Source organism: Dreissena polymorpha, chromosome 4 (genome assembly GCF_020536995.1).
Source record: "Dreissena polymorpha isolate Duluth1 chromosome 4, UMN_Dpol_1.0, whole genome shotgun sequence".
In the NCBI taxonomy this organism is placed as follows: domain Eukaryota; kingdom Metazoa; phylum Mollusca; class Bivalvia; order Myida; family Dreissenidae; genus Dreissena; species Dreissena polymorpha.
Window position 1 is genome coordinate 65,182,300 of NC_068358.1, and position 19,265 is coordinate 65,201,564.

General features: G+C 35.6%; 1 protein-coding gene across 1 annotated transcript in view; it reads left to right on the forward strand.

Annotated features, from left to right (window-relative positions):
* The first annotated feature begins 5,480 nt into the window (after window positions 1–5,480).
* LOC127878479 (uncharacterized) overlaps window positions 5,481–19,265 on the forward strand; it is a 349,860-nt gene continuing 336,075 nt past the window's right edge. Inside the window, exon 1 of the mRNA XM_052425005.1 lies at window positions 5,481–5,536. The gene's annotated coding sequence lies outside the window, so the exon portion shown is untranslated. The remainder of the gene's footprint in view (window positions 5,537–19,265) is intronic.

Genomic DNA, 19,265 nt, shown 5'->3' on the forward strand with positions numbered 1-19,265 from the left:
CGGTAAAAATGATGTCTTTCACCAATACAATATCATGAACGTGTATGTTTCGACGTCGTTCATTCCACTTTTGTCGAAGAGCAATTTGAGAAATATGTTTGCTTTTCCACTTTGTCCATAACTGTTCGAGAAGGTATTGCATACTTATCCAAGGTTTCCGAAAAAGGAGGTATTCCTTAACAATTGCCAGGGGGGGGGGGCTCATACATATACGATTTTGCATTCAGAGTGTGATTGGGTGTAAGTGGTTCAACGACATCTGGATTGTCTATTTTACTTACACTAAGCGTAGTGGATATGGTGTCCGTCGCACCTGTGGGCGCGTTCTTTAGGTCCCCCTAAGACACCAAGTGCTGATTCTATTCAGGCAACTGACAAGAGAGCCTTCAACCGCCTAGTAAAAGCCAGGAGTGGTATCTTTGACGCACATTCCCAGCAAATAAAAATAAGCACAACTCGAGAGAAGAGAACGAGTTAGCTATGTCATGGGAACGACTTAATTCCCACCAGTTAGTTAGTCGTTCCCTAGAGTTAGATAAAATTTTCTCCTCTTGTGCTTCATGCATTCCTCCTTTATTTACTGCACCGAATTGCACTCCTACTTTATTTAGTGTTGCACTCCTATTTGTTTTTTAAATATCGCTCCCTCGACTTAGTAAGTCGTCACCACGACATAGCTCACTCGTTCCCACGAGTTAGTAAGTCGTTCCCTCGACTTAGTATGTCATGGGGACAAGATAGAAAAAGAGGTGTGCAATTTAAAATTCAAATAAACAAGGAGGAGTGAATTTCACATCTATGCTACAGTAGAATTATGTACTGGCTTAAAAAAAATGTGTAATTGACTGTATTAACCCTTTGAATGTTAGTTAATATCTCTCGCTCGTGCAGACCAACGACATATTAGGGGACCATCAGATATATTTAGGACAACGTTGCCGTCAGTAAGTCATGATTGACGGCACCATCAAGCGAGACTGCATCGTAAACAGCGACCCGGGTGCCTCTATTAGACTGGAAAGTTTCATTAAAAATGCTTAAACAATCGGTAATTAAGTGTTTGCATTTAAACAGATAATCTATAAATGGAAACTCGTTTTCTCGATCTTGGATGCAAACGGTATATCCGGCAACTTACAACATTTGCGCGCGATAAAAGGTCACGGGAAGCGAAGAAATCGCGCTTTTCTATTTGATTACCAGGCCTGCATGTAATTTTCCTAAGTTATAGCAACTGGTTACTTGTGCATTATTTAGTAGCAAAAAAACGGGAACTGGGTTATCATTTTAATAAACAAAGTAGAATTGTACGGCAATAAGTATTTTTTTAAATCCAACTTTCATATACATTGATTAACATTGACGTTCATTAATGTTAGGTTACTGTAAATTTATGTTTGATTGTGAAAAGGTCAGTCTCTTACTATCGTCTTCATAATACTTATTTTCAGCGCTTATCGCAAAATATAATATACAGTATAAATGTTTAAGAACATTTCCATAGAACATTATCAAGGTTAAATAGACCACACTACATCTTAAACAGAACATATCTGAAAGTGATTGTTCGAAATCCAGGCTTCTGAATAAGGAACTTACTTTACGCCAATTCCTTATTTAGAGGCCATAATTTCAGATATTAAAATTTGGAGCATTCTAGAATAGCGCAGCTATATATTTGTTATTATTGGCTATTTTTAATGTAAGATTTTTTTTAATTTATCTCTCTGATACAGTTCTTGATTTTTTTCTGACCCTAACTTCTGTATAAGACTATCCGATAACTGAATACTAGTCATGTTTTAGCTATCCCATTCCGTTCTTATACATAAACAGTTACAAAGGGATATGATTAAGGATACAAAGCGATTTCCATGCAATACTGCACCGGAAGCAGCGGTCTAGGTTCCTCAAAACATTTTAAAGTTTAATCGAGATGCCTCAATCTTTTATTTTATAATTCAAACGCATGCGCGCATACTAGCTGTAAAAGTTTGTTTTCTTCATAGAGTTGTTTAAGTGCGAAAACGCGTTTTCTCAGTCATTCAGACCAACGGTATATTCGGCGACCTTAAACCTCAGAACACGACTATTGACTGTGGGGTCTACAAAACGGCGATGGCTTCTTTGGTAAACAGTCCCTCGCCGATCTTATCGTAACAGTTCCAACTTTATTCGTACAAAATGCTGGTGGAATATTTCGTACAGCGTTCTCGTCAGTGCGACGTCACTGACATCACCATAAAGGCGAAACTGCACCGGAAGCAGCGACTCACAGGCCTCTGGAAAGTTTCATAGAGATTCTTCCGTATTTTGTTTTCAAATTAAAAGAGCAAATACGTATACCAGCTTTACTCGAGTGCTTATATTTAAATATATTTTCTATCTCCGAAAACGCGTCTTCTTGGATGCCAACGGTACATCCGGCGATCTTCAACATTGCCACCAGATTAAAGGTCGTGATAAACGACAAAATAGCGGTTGTCTTGGTGGAAACCAGTCCTCTTTGTTCCGAAGTTAGTGCACCTTCTTACTTTTTGCCACGAAAAAAAACACAGGTTATCATGACGCAAAAAACTATTTAGAAATATACTATAATACATATTTTTGATATCCAACCTACATTTAAAATGATTTTCATTCATATATTGGTCTCTTCGGGTCAAATTATTCGTGTGTGTGTGTGTGTGTGTGTGTGTGTGTGTGTGTGTGTGTGTGCGTGCGTGCGTGCGTGCGTGCGTGCGTGCGCGCGCGCGTGCGTGCGTGTGTGTGTGTGTGTGTGTGCGTGTGCGCGCGCGTGGGTGTGGGGTGTGTATGTAAGAAAATGGCAGTTCCTTATTCGATTTAATTAAGGAATAAGGAACCAGTTACTCATTCATTTTTCAATCCGAATAAGGAACAATGTTATTATTAAATGAAACTTGCTAGATATGTACAGCAATTAATGTTGTTTTTTTATACCCAACCTACATTAACAATAATTTTCATTGATTTATTGGTCTCTTTGGTTCATTTAAATATTTTGTTTAGTATGAAAATGCCAGTTCCTTATTCGATTTTGAAAAGGAATAAGGAACCAGTTCAGTATTCCTTTTTCAATCCGAATAAGGAACTAGGTTATCATTCAATGAAACATAGTAGAGATGAACTGCAATAAAATGTTTTTGATACCCAACCTGAATTTACAATTATTTTCATTGATTTTTTGGTCTCTTCGGTTCATTTTAATAGTTTGTTTAGTATGAAAATGCCAGTTCCTTATTCGATTTGAATAAGGAATAAGGAACCATTTCCTTATTCCTTATTCGCACCGAATAAAGAACTGTGTTATTATTAAATAATACTAGGTTGAAATATATAGCAATAATTTTTTTTTTTACTCGAACCTTTATAAACCATGATTTTCATCGACATTTACTATTATTTGGTTAATTTTAATTTATGTTTGAGAAAGGAAATACCATTTCCTTATTATCGTCTTCATAATACTTGTTTTCAATCCGAATAAGGAACTAGGTTATCATTAAAGGAAAAATAGTAGAGATGTACTGCAATTAATGATTTTGATACCCAACCTAAATTTACAAAGATTTCATTGATTTATTAGTCACTTTGATTCATTTTAATAGTATGTTTAGTATGAAAAAGCCAGTTCCTTATTCGATTTGAATAAGGAATAAGGAACCAGTTCCTTATTCCTTATTCGCACCGAATAAAGAACTGAGTTATTATTAAATAAAACTAGGTTGAAATATATAGCAATAAATATTTTTAACTTCGAACCTTCATAAACCACGATTTTCATCGACATTTACTATTATTTGGTTAATTTTAATTTATGTTTGAGAAAGGCAATACCATTTCCTTATTATCGTCTTCATAATACTTGTTTTCAGCGTGTATCGCCGCATAGAATATAAAAAGAAATGTTACAGAATACGTCCATATAACATAATCATGCTTAAATAACCCACACAACATCTAAAATATAACATATCCGAAAGTGACTGTCCGAAATACAGGCTTCCGAATAAGGAACTAACTTTACGCCAATTCCTCATTCAGAGGCCATAATTTCGGATATTTAAATTCGGATCATTCTAGAATAGCACAGCTATATATTGGTTATTATTGGCTATTTTTAATGTAAGATTTTTTTTATTTATATGTCTGATACAGTTCTTGAAATTTTTTCTGACCCTAACTTCTAGAGAAGACTTTCTGATAGCTGAATAGCAGTCATGATTTAGCTATCCCATTCCGTTCTTATACCTAAACAGTTACAAGGGGATATAATTAAGGATGCAAAGCGATTTCAATGCATCAACCAGTTCCTTTTTCCTTTTTTCAATACGAATAAGGATCTATGTTATCATTAAATAAAACTTATTAGAGATATACAGCAAATAATGTTTTTTATACCCACCCTACGTTTAAAATGATGTATTGGTCTCTTTGGATAATTTTAATAGTTTGTTTAGTATGAAAATTCCAGTTCCCTATTCGATTTGAATAAGGAATAAGGAACCAGTTCCTTATTCCTTATTCAAACCAAATAAGGAACTATGTTATGATTAAATAAAACAAAGTAAAATGTACTGCCATAAATATTTGTTACACCCGACATACATTTACAATAATTTGCGTTGAGTTATTCGTTTTGTTGGTTCATTTTGACTTATAATTTATAGAAAGGAAGTTCCAGTTCCTTATTCGATTTGAATAAGAAATAAGGAACCAGTTCCTTATTCCTTATTCATAATGAATAAGGAACTGGATAATCATCACTTAGAACTTAGTAGAAGTGTATTGCAATTAGAATTTAACATATACAACCAATATATAAATAATATGTTCATTTATATGTGGTTCATTTTGGATCCATTTCATTGATGTTTAAGTAAGAAAATGCCAGTTCCTTATTCGGCCTGAATAAGGAATAAGGAACTGGTTCCGTTTTCCTTTTTCAGCCTCGAATAAGGAAAGGGGTTATAAATAAAAACAAACATGTTTAAATGTACAAGATTTATTTTTTATCACATACATGTAATATTTTAGTATATGCTTTAGGTTTCGTTGATGTAAAGTTAGTATTCGAATTAGAAAATATCGGTTCGGTTTAAACAAGAAATCCTATGCAAGCGCGAAGAAACATGATTATGTAACGTAATACATACGTGATACATAAATACATAAAGTAAATGTATTCGAGTTATTTTGTTTTGATTAACTTCAGAAATGTTTGCAGTATTGTTCTTTAAAACCCTATAACAAATATGTTACGCGTGAATCAGGAATAAAGAACAGTTCCTTATTCCTTATTCGAATAAGAAATAAGGAACTAGGAAAAAGGAACCAACTTATCACCCATGCAATTAAAACCGATTCTGGTTCGTCACTTTTTTTTACCGCCGTGAACTAATAGCCGTCCGGACCCGTTACGTAAAAGGACGTTTGGTTCCTATAATGATAAAACGATGGGAACCACGACGGAAAAGTGAAGTTCCGCGGAATGTTTTGACAGAAGATAAACAAAGTAAATGCAAAACACGTCTGTTTTCACGAAAGACATAATAATTTATGTTAACATTTATGCTTAATTATATTGTGTAGACATTAAAAAAGGCTATCTCTTAAAGTTTTACAAAGAGCAAAACAGTTTTTATGCAAAGTTTGTATATATTATATGGTAGGTTCTGGTCGAGTCGTGCATTGTCGTGGGTTCTTTGTGAGTCTAGGGTATGGAGATCACTTAAAATCCTTCGATAGAACGTTCGCATAATATGATGCAGATCGTTATGGAAAATGTTTTGACACAGTCACCATTGTTACGCTGATCAAAATTGCGACAAAACGGGTCAATATAGGGTAATTCATAAAATATTTCCTCTTGTGTTTTGTTCATACAATGTTCATTATCGTACAGTTACCGGCTTTCGCACCCCACCAGCTTTCGAACCTTTTTCTATTTTCCGTTTATCGCACATGCGCGAGCGTGTACGCGTCATCAATCTGTGTGTACCGATGCTTTTGTTTACAAACCAGACGACCGTAGCTATCGATAGTTAAAATGCGATATAAACAGGTAAATGTTCACAAATTTTGAACAAAAAAAACTATTTTTAATATTATTTAAATATATAGATATATAAAAAATTCAGATACACAATGATTTTACACTTACAACTTTTTGACAGATGACCCACATTATGGTCTGCGTCAAGTGTCACGTGACCATGGTAAATCACATGGCGATAGGTTACACCACAGTAAAGTTAGTGTGCAGTTCAACATAGCTGATCCACTTTGCAAAAATTGACATTAGAGAAACATTTTCTTTTTTTCTCTCCTCTTTTCTGGTAGCAATTTCATTATGTTTCAGGTGTTTCCACAAAAAAGAGTATCAAAACACAAAGGATACTCACCATCAGCTATGATAAATGCATACAAAATGGTAATGGAAACTGGTGCACCAGTAAAAACTGCTGCTAGACAGTACGGTGTACCACACAACACCCTAAGAGATAGAGTGAAAGGCAGGGTAGATCCGCAGACTGTCATGACAGGACAGGGTCCATTATTCTCCACTGAAGAGGAAGCAAAACTTGTAGACCATGTTAAATATATGGCAAACCTTGGGTATGGTTTCACAATAACTGAGGTTGTAGCCAAGGCAACTGACTATGCAGTGTTCTTGAAGAAGAGAACACATGACAACCCATTGTCAGTCAAGTGGTTTCATGGTTTAAGACGACGTTGGCCTGAATTAAAGGTAGTGAAACCTAGAGCCCTTAGTCAGTGTAGAGCAAAATCCACAACTGAGCAGGCAGTATACTCGTACTTTGACAATCTAGAAACTGTCATCAAAAATAATAATCTACAAAATAAGCCTAAATGTGTATACAACATTGATGAGAAAGGTATACAAACTGAACACTCTCCCCCATATGTTGTCAGTGGCAAGGCATGTGTCCCGGCAATAACCTCATCAAGGTGAGGAATAACCACAATCATTGGTGGTGGCAATGCGCTAGGAACACAAATTCCACCATATTTTATTTTCAAGGGGCAGCGCATGAATGAAGACTTGTTTCAAGGTTCAACACCTGGCTCTGCTGGCACTATGTCTAAAAGTGGTTGGTCGAATTCTACCATATTCCTCTAGAACTTGGAACACCATTTTGTACGCTACGTTCAAAGGCAAAATGCAAGTCAACCAATCCTATTGATATTTGATGGACACAAGTCACATATCAATGTTCCTGTACTAGAATGGGCACAAAAGAATAATGTGCTTTTGTTTTGTGCTTCCTGCCCATACAAGCCATTGCCTACAACCCTTGGATATTGGATGCTTTGGTACCTTACAAAAGATTATCAATAACATGTGTCAAAAATTTGTGAGGGACAACCCATCTTCCAAAATCACTAAATTTAATGTAGCTGCACTGGCTTCAAACGCATATGTCAAAGCACTCTCTAACAGCAATCTAAAGGTGTCTTTTCAGAAAGCTGGCATATATCCTCTCGACAGAACAGCAGTCCCTGTTGACAACTTCAAGCCCTCCGAGCCATATGTCGGTTTAGACCCTACACCTGTCCCAGCTGCTGATCAGTCTGACGTTGACTCATATTTCAAGGCTGCAGAGTCTGTTATCGATAAGAAGAAACAATATAACAAAACATCAATCAATAAAACACTAAGTAGTGTTGTTTCCGGGCAAGAAATTACCCGATCAGACATATGCCAGGAAATTGTCAGCAAAGCACAGTCCCAGCCTTTGTGTGAACCGCCAGCACCCAAGAAGCGCAAAAACCATTCCAACCTGAAAATCTGTAAAAGGTCTGTCAGCTCACAAAAACAAACCATCCTGTTGTTACCCCATTCCAGAACCGGTTCCTGGTCCATCAACCATAAACTTAAACCTTCAGTCAGATTCATATTCAGATGACTCTGACTCTGATATTTCTGACGAGGATAAGTGCTGCGTTTGCAAGCAATTTCAACCTGAAAAACTGAAAAATTGTGTGTCCCTTGTGTTCACTAAATGGGCACAGTGTGACTTCAATGGCTGCAAACATTGGACACATCTCGAATATTGCTGCAAGCAGCGAGTCATTCGGCGTAATGACATATTCATCTGTCCTTGTCATGGCCAATCAAGCACTGAAGAATAATAAAATAATAAAATCAGTATAAACATGATCAGTTTAAGAAGTTAAATGTTTAAAGTTATTAACTGTTTCAAGTTTTATTGTTTTGGACCAAAAGTTATGAACTATACCGTAATTGTGTACATGGTTCGAAAGCTGGTGCTCTTAGGAGGCGGCCATATTGGATTTTTTGTGACAGGGTGGTGGAAACTACCTAGCATATTTCAAAGTTATGAATTGGGGTATACATACGTAAATTTATGCAGGTATGTAGCAAACATTATATTTTTTGGAGGTATTGTTTATTTCGTTGTAATAGTAATTAAAACTATTATTTTATTGCATCTAATATTAAGGGGTTCGAAAGCCGGTTCTTCCACGCTAGTATCAGAAAATTGTTAGTGTGTGAGTACTTTACATATTGCATCGTCTGTTGACATTTTTTCACAAGAAATTTATCTCCCTGCAAGTCAGTTTTAAAGCTATTTATAGTATGCAAATCTTTAAATTGGAATGTTTTTATGCCCCCAGTAGGAGGGCATATAGTGATCGGACAGTCCATCCGTCTTTCCGTCACACTTTGCCTTAAGGTTTCGAAAAATGCTCATAACATCTATGTCCCTTGAGATGTAACCTTCATATTTGGTATGCATGTGTATATGGACAAGGCCTTTGCATACGCACACAAAATTTGACCCCTGTGACCTTGACGTTAAACTTAGGGTCCGCGTTTAGGTTGCGAAATCTGCGTTTAGGTTTCGAAAAATGCTCATAACTTCTATGTCCCTTGAGATATAACCTTCATATTTGGTATGCATGTGTATATGGACAATTCCTTTCCATACGCACAATTTTGACCCCTGTGACCTTGACGTTGAACTTAGGGTCCGCGTTTAGGTTTCGAAATCTGCGTTTAGGTTTCAAAAAATGCTCATTACTTCAATGTCCCTTGAGATATAACCTTCATATTTGGTATGCATGTGTTTATGGACAAGACCTTACCATACGCACACGAATTTTGAACCCTGTGACCTTGACCTTGAACTTAGGGTCCGTGTTTAGGTTTCGAAATCTGCGTTTAGGTTTCGAAAAAAGCTCATAACTTCTATCAAGCGTTTAAATGGGGGCATAAGTCATCCTATGGTGACAGCTCTTGTCTCGAAACTAAGGTGAACAAACCAAACGATTACACGTATGGTATGGAGGTTTCGATAAATAACAAGTTCGGTAAATTGGATTTATATAGTGAATGCCGCGGAGGTTTCGGTAAATTGGTATAAACAGGGATTATCACACCTTTAGTCGATAAGCGTGTACACTAATTGAGTTGCTTGGCACCAATTAAATTATCTGATTAAAATGTATGGAGTTGATGTTATCAATTGGGAGATGTTTGCAAAGTGTTAATATTAATTACCCAGGCTTGCAACCTATTAATATTCTAATCAAGGGAGGTAATTTATATATTTCAAGTTTATATTAAGGTCCTGATTTTTTGGTTTTTAGTTGGTCCCGTAGCGACCACCTAATGTTGTTACTCAAAATTTCAAGTTGGTTCGGTTTATCTACGAAGAGCCTACTACCTGCCACATCCGCGCGAGAAAGAGTTGTATAATTTATGCAACAGGTTTGAGTTCTCTAACTATATTCATTCACAAATGGAAACATTATATGAATATCGTGTTAAATGTAATAGTTTCGAACGGAGCTTATATAGAAAAGAATCAATAAACAATGATTGTATTATACATGTCGCGGAAGAGATTGTTTATGAATGATTAAGATTGTTTATGACTGATTAAAATAGTCCACTATCTGCTGAGTCTTCATGACGTATTTTTGCTCAGCCCATTCATAATCTGAGGCTAATAGATGTGGCGGCTGATAAACAAGGGAGAGTCCAATTGCATGGGTGATAACAACGCAATAGTATAAGGTTACGCTTGTTAATCTGAGGCTATTAATAGATTCGGGAAAGCAACGCAATTGTATAAGGTTACGCTTGTTTATATTCTCAATTTATAAGACGCTGAACATGAGTTCAAAAATAACATCAGGGATACGATAGACAACAACAAAAATGCTTCATAATCGCTAAAACCGAATATAACAAACAATTAAATATAACACGAATGATCTGTTTCGTAACCTTGTTCATGCTTCTACAGCGGGTATTTCTGGGAAACATTCTTTTCTTCTCAACAGATAGCGGCGATCTTTTGTATTTACGGGTACTAACAACGCAATAGCAGAAGGTTAAGCTTGTTTATATTCACGGTTCTCAATTTATAAAACGTTGGACATGAATTCACCAATTACTACAGGTGTATTATAGACAACCTCAAAAATGCTTTATAATCCCTAAACCCGAAAATGACTAAATAGAACAAGAAATATCTTTTAAAAATGTAGTCGGCGTAAACGCTGACTTTGAAATAAAGTTTGCAATTAACTTTTCTAAATAAATAAATAAAATGAAAACAAAAGTTTAACTATTGTGTTTTTTTTTAGCCGGATTTTTTTCGAAAAAATCTCGGCTTATAGATTGATGTTGTCGGGCGGGCGGGCGGGGTGGCGGCGTGCTCGAAAATGTTAAAGTTCTTATTTCATGGTATAACTTTGGTATGCTTGGACCTAGAGTCTTCAAACTTGACATGAAGGTTGGCCAGGATTAACAGATGACCACTGGTCATTTCAAGGTCATTCATTTGAAGGTCAAGGTCACTGTGACCTTCAATATAAAAAATGTTAAAGTTGTTATAACTTTGGTATGCTTGGACCTAGAGTCTTGAAACTTGACATGAAGGTTGGCCATAACTAGTTAGTAACCACTGGTCATTTCAAGGTCATTCATTTGAAGGTCAAGGTCACTGTGACCTTGAATGTAAAAATGTTAAAGTTCTTATTTCATGGTATAACTTTGGTATGCTTGGACCTAGAGTCTTCAAACTTGACATGAAGGTTGGCCAGGATTAACAGATGACCACTGGTCATTTCAAGGTCATTCATTTGAAGGTGAAGGTCACTGTGACCTTCAATATAAAAATGTTAAAGTTGTTATAACTTTGGTATGCTTGGACCTAGAGTCTTGAAACTTGACATGAAGGTTGGCCAGAACTAGTAAGTAACCACTGGACATTTCAAGGTCATTCATTTGAAGGTCAAGGTCACTGTGACCTTGAATGTAAAAATGTTAAAGTTCTTATTTCATGTTATAACTTTGGTATGCTTGTACCTAGAGTCTTCAAACTTGAAATAAAGATTGGCCAGTACTAGAAGATGACCACTGGTCAAATTGATGGAAACTTCAAACAATATGTTACTAATTTGCTAATAAAAAAATTGAGATCAAACTTTCCTAATTGTCAATTCAAGTTCATATTTGTGACCTTAAATGTTATTGTTGTTCATGTATATGCATGCATTCAAAACATAACACAAGGTTTGCTCATGCCTTGAAAAGTACTTACATTTCATTTTGACCTTTGAACAATATTTCAGTAATTTAAGTATTGCATTGACAAAAACACGAAAGGTACTTTCCTGTCATTTAAATCAAAAATCCGGCTTCAATGCGGTCATCTCCGACCGCGGAACTCTTGTTCACTTATAAGTTGCATATTCACCGCATGAAATGTGTGTTGTCAGTGTCAAACCACACATTAGTGTAAGAAGATAAAAAATATACTACGTGAGTGCACATCATATGTGTCTTCACATGTCTTATTATGAGTATATTTCTTGACTATCTAAATATATCGTATGTTAATGTTTGATTTAAACGCAGTTTTCTTTCGACACATTTAAATCACACTTTCATAGCCGCGTCATGCTAAAATGGGTCTTATGCGTTTCGACCAGCGTTTCTTAAACTCAACATGTGCATTTGCGCCGTCTGGTCAGAGGCTATGCTGTTCACTATAAAATCACTCAATATGTTATGGGCTCATTATGTATCTCCTGACCAGACTGAGAGATGAGCAGGCTGAGTGGGCTATATATATATGATTGGTGCATATGGAATAAGACCTACTTTCGCATGACGAGGGTCATTAAAAATCTCATTGCGAATTGTAAATGGCACATTTTAGCACAATGCTTTTCCATACAAAATTGAATTCAAAATAGCAAACTTGTAAATAAGGGCAGCCTATCCAGGCGTTCAGGAACGATTTCCAGACGTGCTGAACGAGTACGGCAAACATTGTGGTTGGATAATTAAACAATTTTCTTCTTATCAGACACTATACTATTTTGGTAATGATTATTTTCTCGTCTTGAAAGCAAAACTGAAATTCTGCAAAATAGATTTTAACGTGTAATTGTAACTGGGCCACAATTTATGTCGTTTGAACATTCAGAGAGTAGTCCGGAATTCCTTACACTTATCCTTTGCGCTGAGCACAGACACAGTGATGCAGCCAAAGTTCAGAGGTTTTATCTCAAATCAACCTATGAAATATTCGAAAATATTCATGCGTGTCTGCTGGCGTAATGTCAAAGACATTAAGATGAAAAGCTGAGTAAAACAGCTACGCCGAAAAGTGCACGAGTGCTCTATACCTATGTTTAGGTAAGAGTTGTTGACACCGTGTGAACTGCTAGGGTTACAAGTAATGCATAAACAACAATGTACGGGTCAACAGGGCTGTCTTGATGACTACCTAATTCGTGAGTAAATAGAATTGCTTGCAGATTTTTTATTTATTTATTTTCATAAATGATCTTCTCGTATATTTTGAATTTGTATATGGTGTCAAAAGTGAATTTTCATCATGAAATTATATTCATAGTGAGATAGGTATTCGATATTCCAACAATATTCATTTAATATGATGGTGAATGCAATTTGTCTTTATATTCAGTTCTCACTGCCATTTTCATCATACTTTCTGTGCTTTCAGAACGTCCAAAAAAGGCCATATTGTTTTTATTTTGTCTAAGTTATCTCTATGAAATAAATAGGATGATAAAAAGTGCACACAAAGCTTGACCCGTGTGTTATGACACACTCTTCATAAATGTGAATGGCGTGTGTTCATTTCAAACTTGCGATTAATTTTGAAAAATGAATTACGTCTTAAATTATGCAATAGCGAACAACTTCAGCGCTTTGATTAATATATGGCGGTGCACCATATGCAGAGTTTTTTTTAATGAAATATTCGGCGTTATTCGGCCCCATTCCCCCATCTCTAGAGTATATATTTTTTCCCCAAATATTTTAAAAATTCCCCTCTGGGAAGTGTAATTCAATTTTAATCAATCCCTTGTCAAAAAAGTGAGCAAAATCCGGTTATAACCCAGTTTTAAACTGGGTTTAACCCTGCGGTATTGGCACCGAGCTAAAAGCGAGTCTTTTAAACACACTTTTTGCTTACCGACTTGGTTTTATCTGAGTTGAATCTTGGTTTAACTCGCTTAAAGCCAACATAGTGGTTTTTTTAACCGTCTTAAGTGGGTTTAAAGTGAGTTTTTTTCAGGCATCTGTGTTTAACTCTGCGGTATTTGCACTGTGCTAAAAGCGGGTTTTTCAGACATGCTTTTAGCTTACCGACTGGGTTTTTTAGCTTACCGACTTGGTTTTTTCTGAGTTAAATCTTGGTTTAACTCGGTTTAAACCAACATAGTGGGTTTTTTAACCATCTTAAGTGGGTTTAAATTGAGTATGATTTTCTACAAGTTGGTTTTTTGAGGTTTTTTAAACATGCTTAGACCAACATCTGTCTGTGGAGTTGGTTTTAAGTGGGTAAAAAGTGTGTTTTTTATGTGAGCTATAAGCAGGCTAAACACGGTTTTTAAGTGAGCGAAAAGTGAGCTGAAAGCACGCCTTTGTTAGTTTTTTTCACAGTGAAAACATGCTTTTAACTCGCTTTAAACCTAGTTATTAACAGTATTTTATCTGTGAAAAAAACAAAAGCAATTTGTGGGTTTGGGTAAGTTGATTTTTGTGAGTTTTTTTAAGAAAGTAGGTTTTTTGTGAGCCTTTTGTGGGATTTTGCAGTGTGAAAAAAAATAATTTTGGACTGATATGTTCTAGAAAAAATGGTTTTTGTGAAGCAATTACAACAGTTCATTATAAGCCCCATGTGGTTAAAAGGGAAAAAAACACAATGTGTACGAAAATTATGTTTATATGACAAAAATAGTACACCGCAAATTAATAAAAACAGATTATTTTTACAATACATTATACAATAATAGACATTTATGGAAGATTTTGAAGCAAAAGGTTGACCGCAATGGACCACTGCGGGTGGAGTATTTAGACCGCAGCTGCTGCAGAGACCTGGATCTCAGCTGTTGGAGGTACCTGAACCGCAGTGGAATGAGGAACCTGGATTTCAGCTTATGGAGGGACCTTGACGGCATACGGTGTTGGGACCTGCACAGCAGCGACTGGAGAGACCTTGACCGCTAGGGGACCTGGAAAGCAGCCAGTGCAGGGACCTAGACCTGATCTTGGCGGGTGGAGGGACCTGGAAAGCAGCTGGTAGAGACCTGGAAAGCGGGCGCTGGAGCGACATGTAGTTGTACCATTGATGCTGCTTGACTCCTTCTCCTCTTGAGCATCTCTTATGCCAGTTGATCTGCAAAGGATTAATACCATATCACTTTCAAAAGGGCAAGGAATTCTTCAAACATGTTGATTGGTTATGTTTTCGTTCCACTTAACTATGAAATATTGCTGTTATGGTAATCTTGTTGCTTTAATAATAATAAATTTAAGTTATTTGCTTGTTGTTTTTGTTTGTTTATTTTTGAAATTTTAATCCCGTGATCACATGTGACTTAGCACTTTTCATCAATTATTAAAAGAAATTGCGTTTGGTAGAAAATGCAGTTTGAAAATGTACCAAGATGCGTGGTCTGATTTGGCTGTGTGGTCTGGTGGCATTGTAAATGCAATAACCTGTATAGTTTACCTCTCAACAAATCGAGCTTTCTTGGTCAAGGACAGGGCGAGGTTTACCCACTCTTGTTCCCCTCAAGTTTGCCAGCTTGTGCAGGGTAAAAACCAGGTTTATAAGTCCATACATCAGGCAGGCGATGATGCACATTCTTTCCAAAGGATCTTCCCATCGATGTCAATTTTGCCTTGTGGCAAGAGTTTAACCTTCAAAATTAAAATATATAAGTTCTAATTAAGTATGAGGGAAAGAAATCCGTTCAGTAATAACCAGAAATAGATATAAATAAAATTTTAGATGACAATAACCATGAAACACAACCATAATTATTCACTGTACACAACATTTACACTATTTCATGTGTAAGTTTATCTATTTTTGCTTCAAAATGTGTTGTTTATCCTTTAAATTGCAATACAATAACTTATCCGTTTACATTTCCCAGTGACAATACATAAATATGATAATGATCATAATTAATTCAATAAACTAAATAAAAAAGGGGTGAAGAAATGACAATACAAACCTGTTAAAACTGTTCTTCAGTATTCCAAAAACAACAACAGGCAGTTCAACCCCCTTTCCAACCAACTTATTATTGATTTCCACATTGCAGTAAAAAACACATTGTTTTCATCACACAATACTTCATGCTGACAGAATTTCAAGACATTTTACACTACCATTATAAGTCTTTCACTTCTTTATATTAATGTTGCTGAATTAAATTTAGCTCAATATTCAATTTCTGACACCAGCTTGTTTTTCAAAAGTTGTTTTTTTCAAAAAGATAACTTCCTCAGTGCAATAGCCAATCAAAAGCCTTATATCTTATTCCACACAGCCTTATCTCTAGGCAAACCCCATCAGTAGCCTTATCTGCCCCTTAATCAGTACCCTGTTTAGCTCTGAATGCCTGACAGATTGTTATCTGTTTATTGTTAGTGGTGTGAAATAAGGGTGTTTTTAGGTCTTGTCTTGTTATTTTGTTGACAGTTTATGTAACACAGGTCATGTTTGGCATTTTATTATTTTATTGCAAATTAAGAAAATGGATATGATGGTATCATATGCAAATATCAAAATCTTGCATAACTTATGTACAAAAATAAATAGATTATTTCCAAAATAATGTTTCCAATACCATAATTATTTAAATATGCAGATTTAACAAGTAAATACTGTTTTAAACAAATATAAACAATCATATGAGATTTTTTTTTTAAATAAAAAATTAAGACATAAAACAATCATTAGATATTGTTAATAATAAAAACAAACATAAAGATAAAAATTCAAAGTGAAACACAAACTCTTTCATTTTCATGTATAAAACTAAGCTTGACCATTGTTATAGTTTTTGTCAGTGAAACTTGTTGTCCATCTGTGAACCTGTGATGTTCTGAAAGAGCCATTTTCATCCAATATTCCCTAAAAATTATGGGGAGCACACAAATGTACAATAGGGACAATGGCAAACAAGCTGTAAAAAAGCCCCTTTACAATTGACTTGTTTTATTTATGGCTAAAAACATCAAACAAAGACCCAGTTGAAGAATTATTGTTTCATTGATGAGTTATATTAATAAACAAAAGACCAACTTGTTGAAAAGTGTGTTAAAGTGAGTCTTTAAGCCTCGTTGCAGCTCTCAACTTATTTACAAAAAGACCAAGTTAAACTTGCTTAAACCCACTTCTGTTTATAAAAAGACCAACTTCTGTTGTAAAAGACTCGCTTATAAAACAAAAAGACACACTTAAACACACATAAACCAACTCATAAATAAAAAGGCTCACTTTTGACACACAAAAAACCGACATCTTACAGAAAAAAACTCGCTTAAACACACATCTTCTTAAAATAACCAACTTTAAACTCAGTTAAGCACAGTTTAGCGCACATAAAACTCACTTTTATTAGCAAAAACCAACTTCCGCTAAGAAAAACTCAGAAAAAACACAGTTTTATGTTGGTTTAAGTGTGTTTTGGTATGAAAGTGGGTTATTTTTTGACAAGGGATACTTCATTTAAATATGTCTTTCTTTACTAATTTATTTACTATAATTTTCCTGAACTGCCGCATCTGCATGTTTACTTTCTTTTAGCCTTTACTCCTTAACCGCAAACTGTACATAGTTCACTATCACGACTTTCGCTTTACGACATCTACCGCAAACCGTACGTATTCCACCATGTCGCAAAACAGCATAAGCTATCGGAAAAAATTGACAAAAAATCTGTTTTAACTTAAAAAAAGAAGATATTCTGTTTAAACAAGCACAACTTAGTCAATCGTCTTCAAATGCCGGCAGTGAAACGCTGAAACAGGCTTGGGGAAGCTACAATTGAGTCCCTGATAAGACTTCACTATGTCTGCACACGGAGAAACTTGGTGAAGAGGAGGTCACCAGAATAATTGACAAATTTGCAGAAAAGCCTTAGAAATGTTGATCTTTGAACATAAACATAACATGTTGATAAGAAAAAGAGTTGGAATAATGTTTTTCTTTCTATGTATGGTGAATTATAGTGTTTAAACTTGATTTTGTACTGTTACTTGCTGAGCATTGAAATTTCCCCTTTTTCCCCTATTACGCGCGAATTTCCCCCCCCCCCCCCCCCAGGGGACCCGACCCCTTTCCCCCAAAACTGAAAAAAAAACACTGATATGCTTGACGACGAGGAATGATCTATGTGACTGACTGATATTGTTGAAATGTCAAATTCAATTTCTGTAAAGAATTAAACAGGAATGCAGGTTTTTTTATCTGATTTTGGGGAAACGGCCTGGCCTTTTTTGAGGGGAAAAAAAATCTAGGGTCCCAAAGAAGGAAAAAAGCCCTGGAATGTAGCAACTATGAAAGATGCAAATGTGTCTTATTTATATTTTTCTGTGTCATTAATGTATCTTATTTATATGTGACTACAATCTTATTTTTTTTACAGAAATTAACGATTCAAATATGTCCTATTTATATTTGATATTTATATCAGATCTCTGAAATCGTAATATTTACAGTTCATTTTATTTCAAATTTACGTATACAGTTATTTCTTCATTGATTGATAAACAATACCAAGAAGAAATGGCTAACATATGGTAGGAATAATTGGTAAAATTGGAACATTCTCAAAATGAGCAATATCTCTTTTTCCCATAATTTTTAGAATTGTCTGCAATATTATGTAATTAGACATATACATTTACAAGATAAGTATTGATGCAAAGCATCAAAGGGCGTCGGGAATTTCAGTGTAAAAGGCACTCAATAAAGTTACATGGAACGATTTTTTTTCTACTGTAAATATTAATATATTGGCCGATTATTTTAAACAAAATAGAAAAAGATGCTGGTATAACCATTATCTATGATTTTGTGTTAAAACCCCCAAATAACCATTATCTATGATGTTGTGTTATAACCCCCAAATAATCATTATCAATGATTTTGTGTTGTAACCCCCAAATATTTCATAGTTCATTTTATTATCCCCCGCCATAGGCGGAGGGATATTGTTTGGCGTTGTCTGTCCTTCTGTCCGTCCGTCCGTCCAGCACTTTTGTGTCCGGAGCCATATCTTAGAAGTGCTTTGGCGGATTTCATTGAAACTTGGTATGAGTATATATATGCAGGGTCTTCCCCAGGCCATTTAAGCGCCCCTTGCCGGGGCGCATAAATTTCGAAATCAGAGTCCCCGGGGCGCTTGAAATTTTCCGATCAGTGTATTCTTCAGTAAAAGAAAGTGGAGATTGTCCAAAAAAATCAAGGTTTCCCTATCAGTGAATCAATATTCCCTGTTTTAAAAGAGCACTCGGTACCTACTTTCCCAAGTAATCGCCATAAACACCACATGGGGTAATGGATAATCCACTGATCAGAGAATAGCATGAGGCGCGTATCGATTATTCTAGACACATTACACGGTCATTTAAATGCTGACAAGGATGTATCTGGTAACTTTCCAGTCGTCAAACTGTGAAGTTCATCGTCCAATCGGTTACCTGAATGCTTATGAGGGCGGGGTTAACTATCGACCATTATTTTTGATTGACGTCGGGCATGAAGTAAGAGTTTATCGCAGCTTCATTAGCAAGTAGTTGTACCATTTGAGTAATATAAAACCGGTAATTAGTACAGTACAGAACATTAAAGACGGTTTCGGGCATCATCATCACACCTTTTTACTGTAAACAAGTG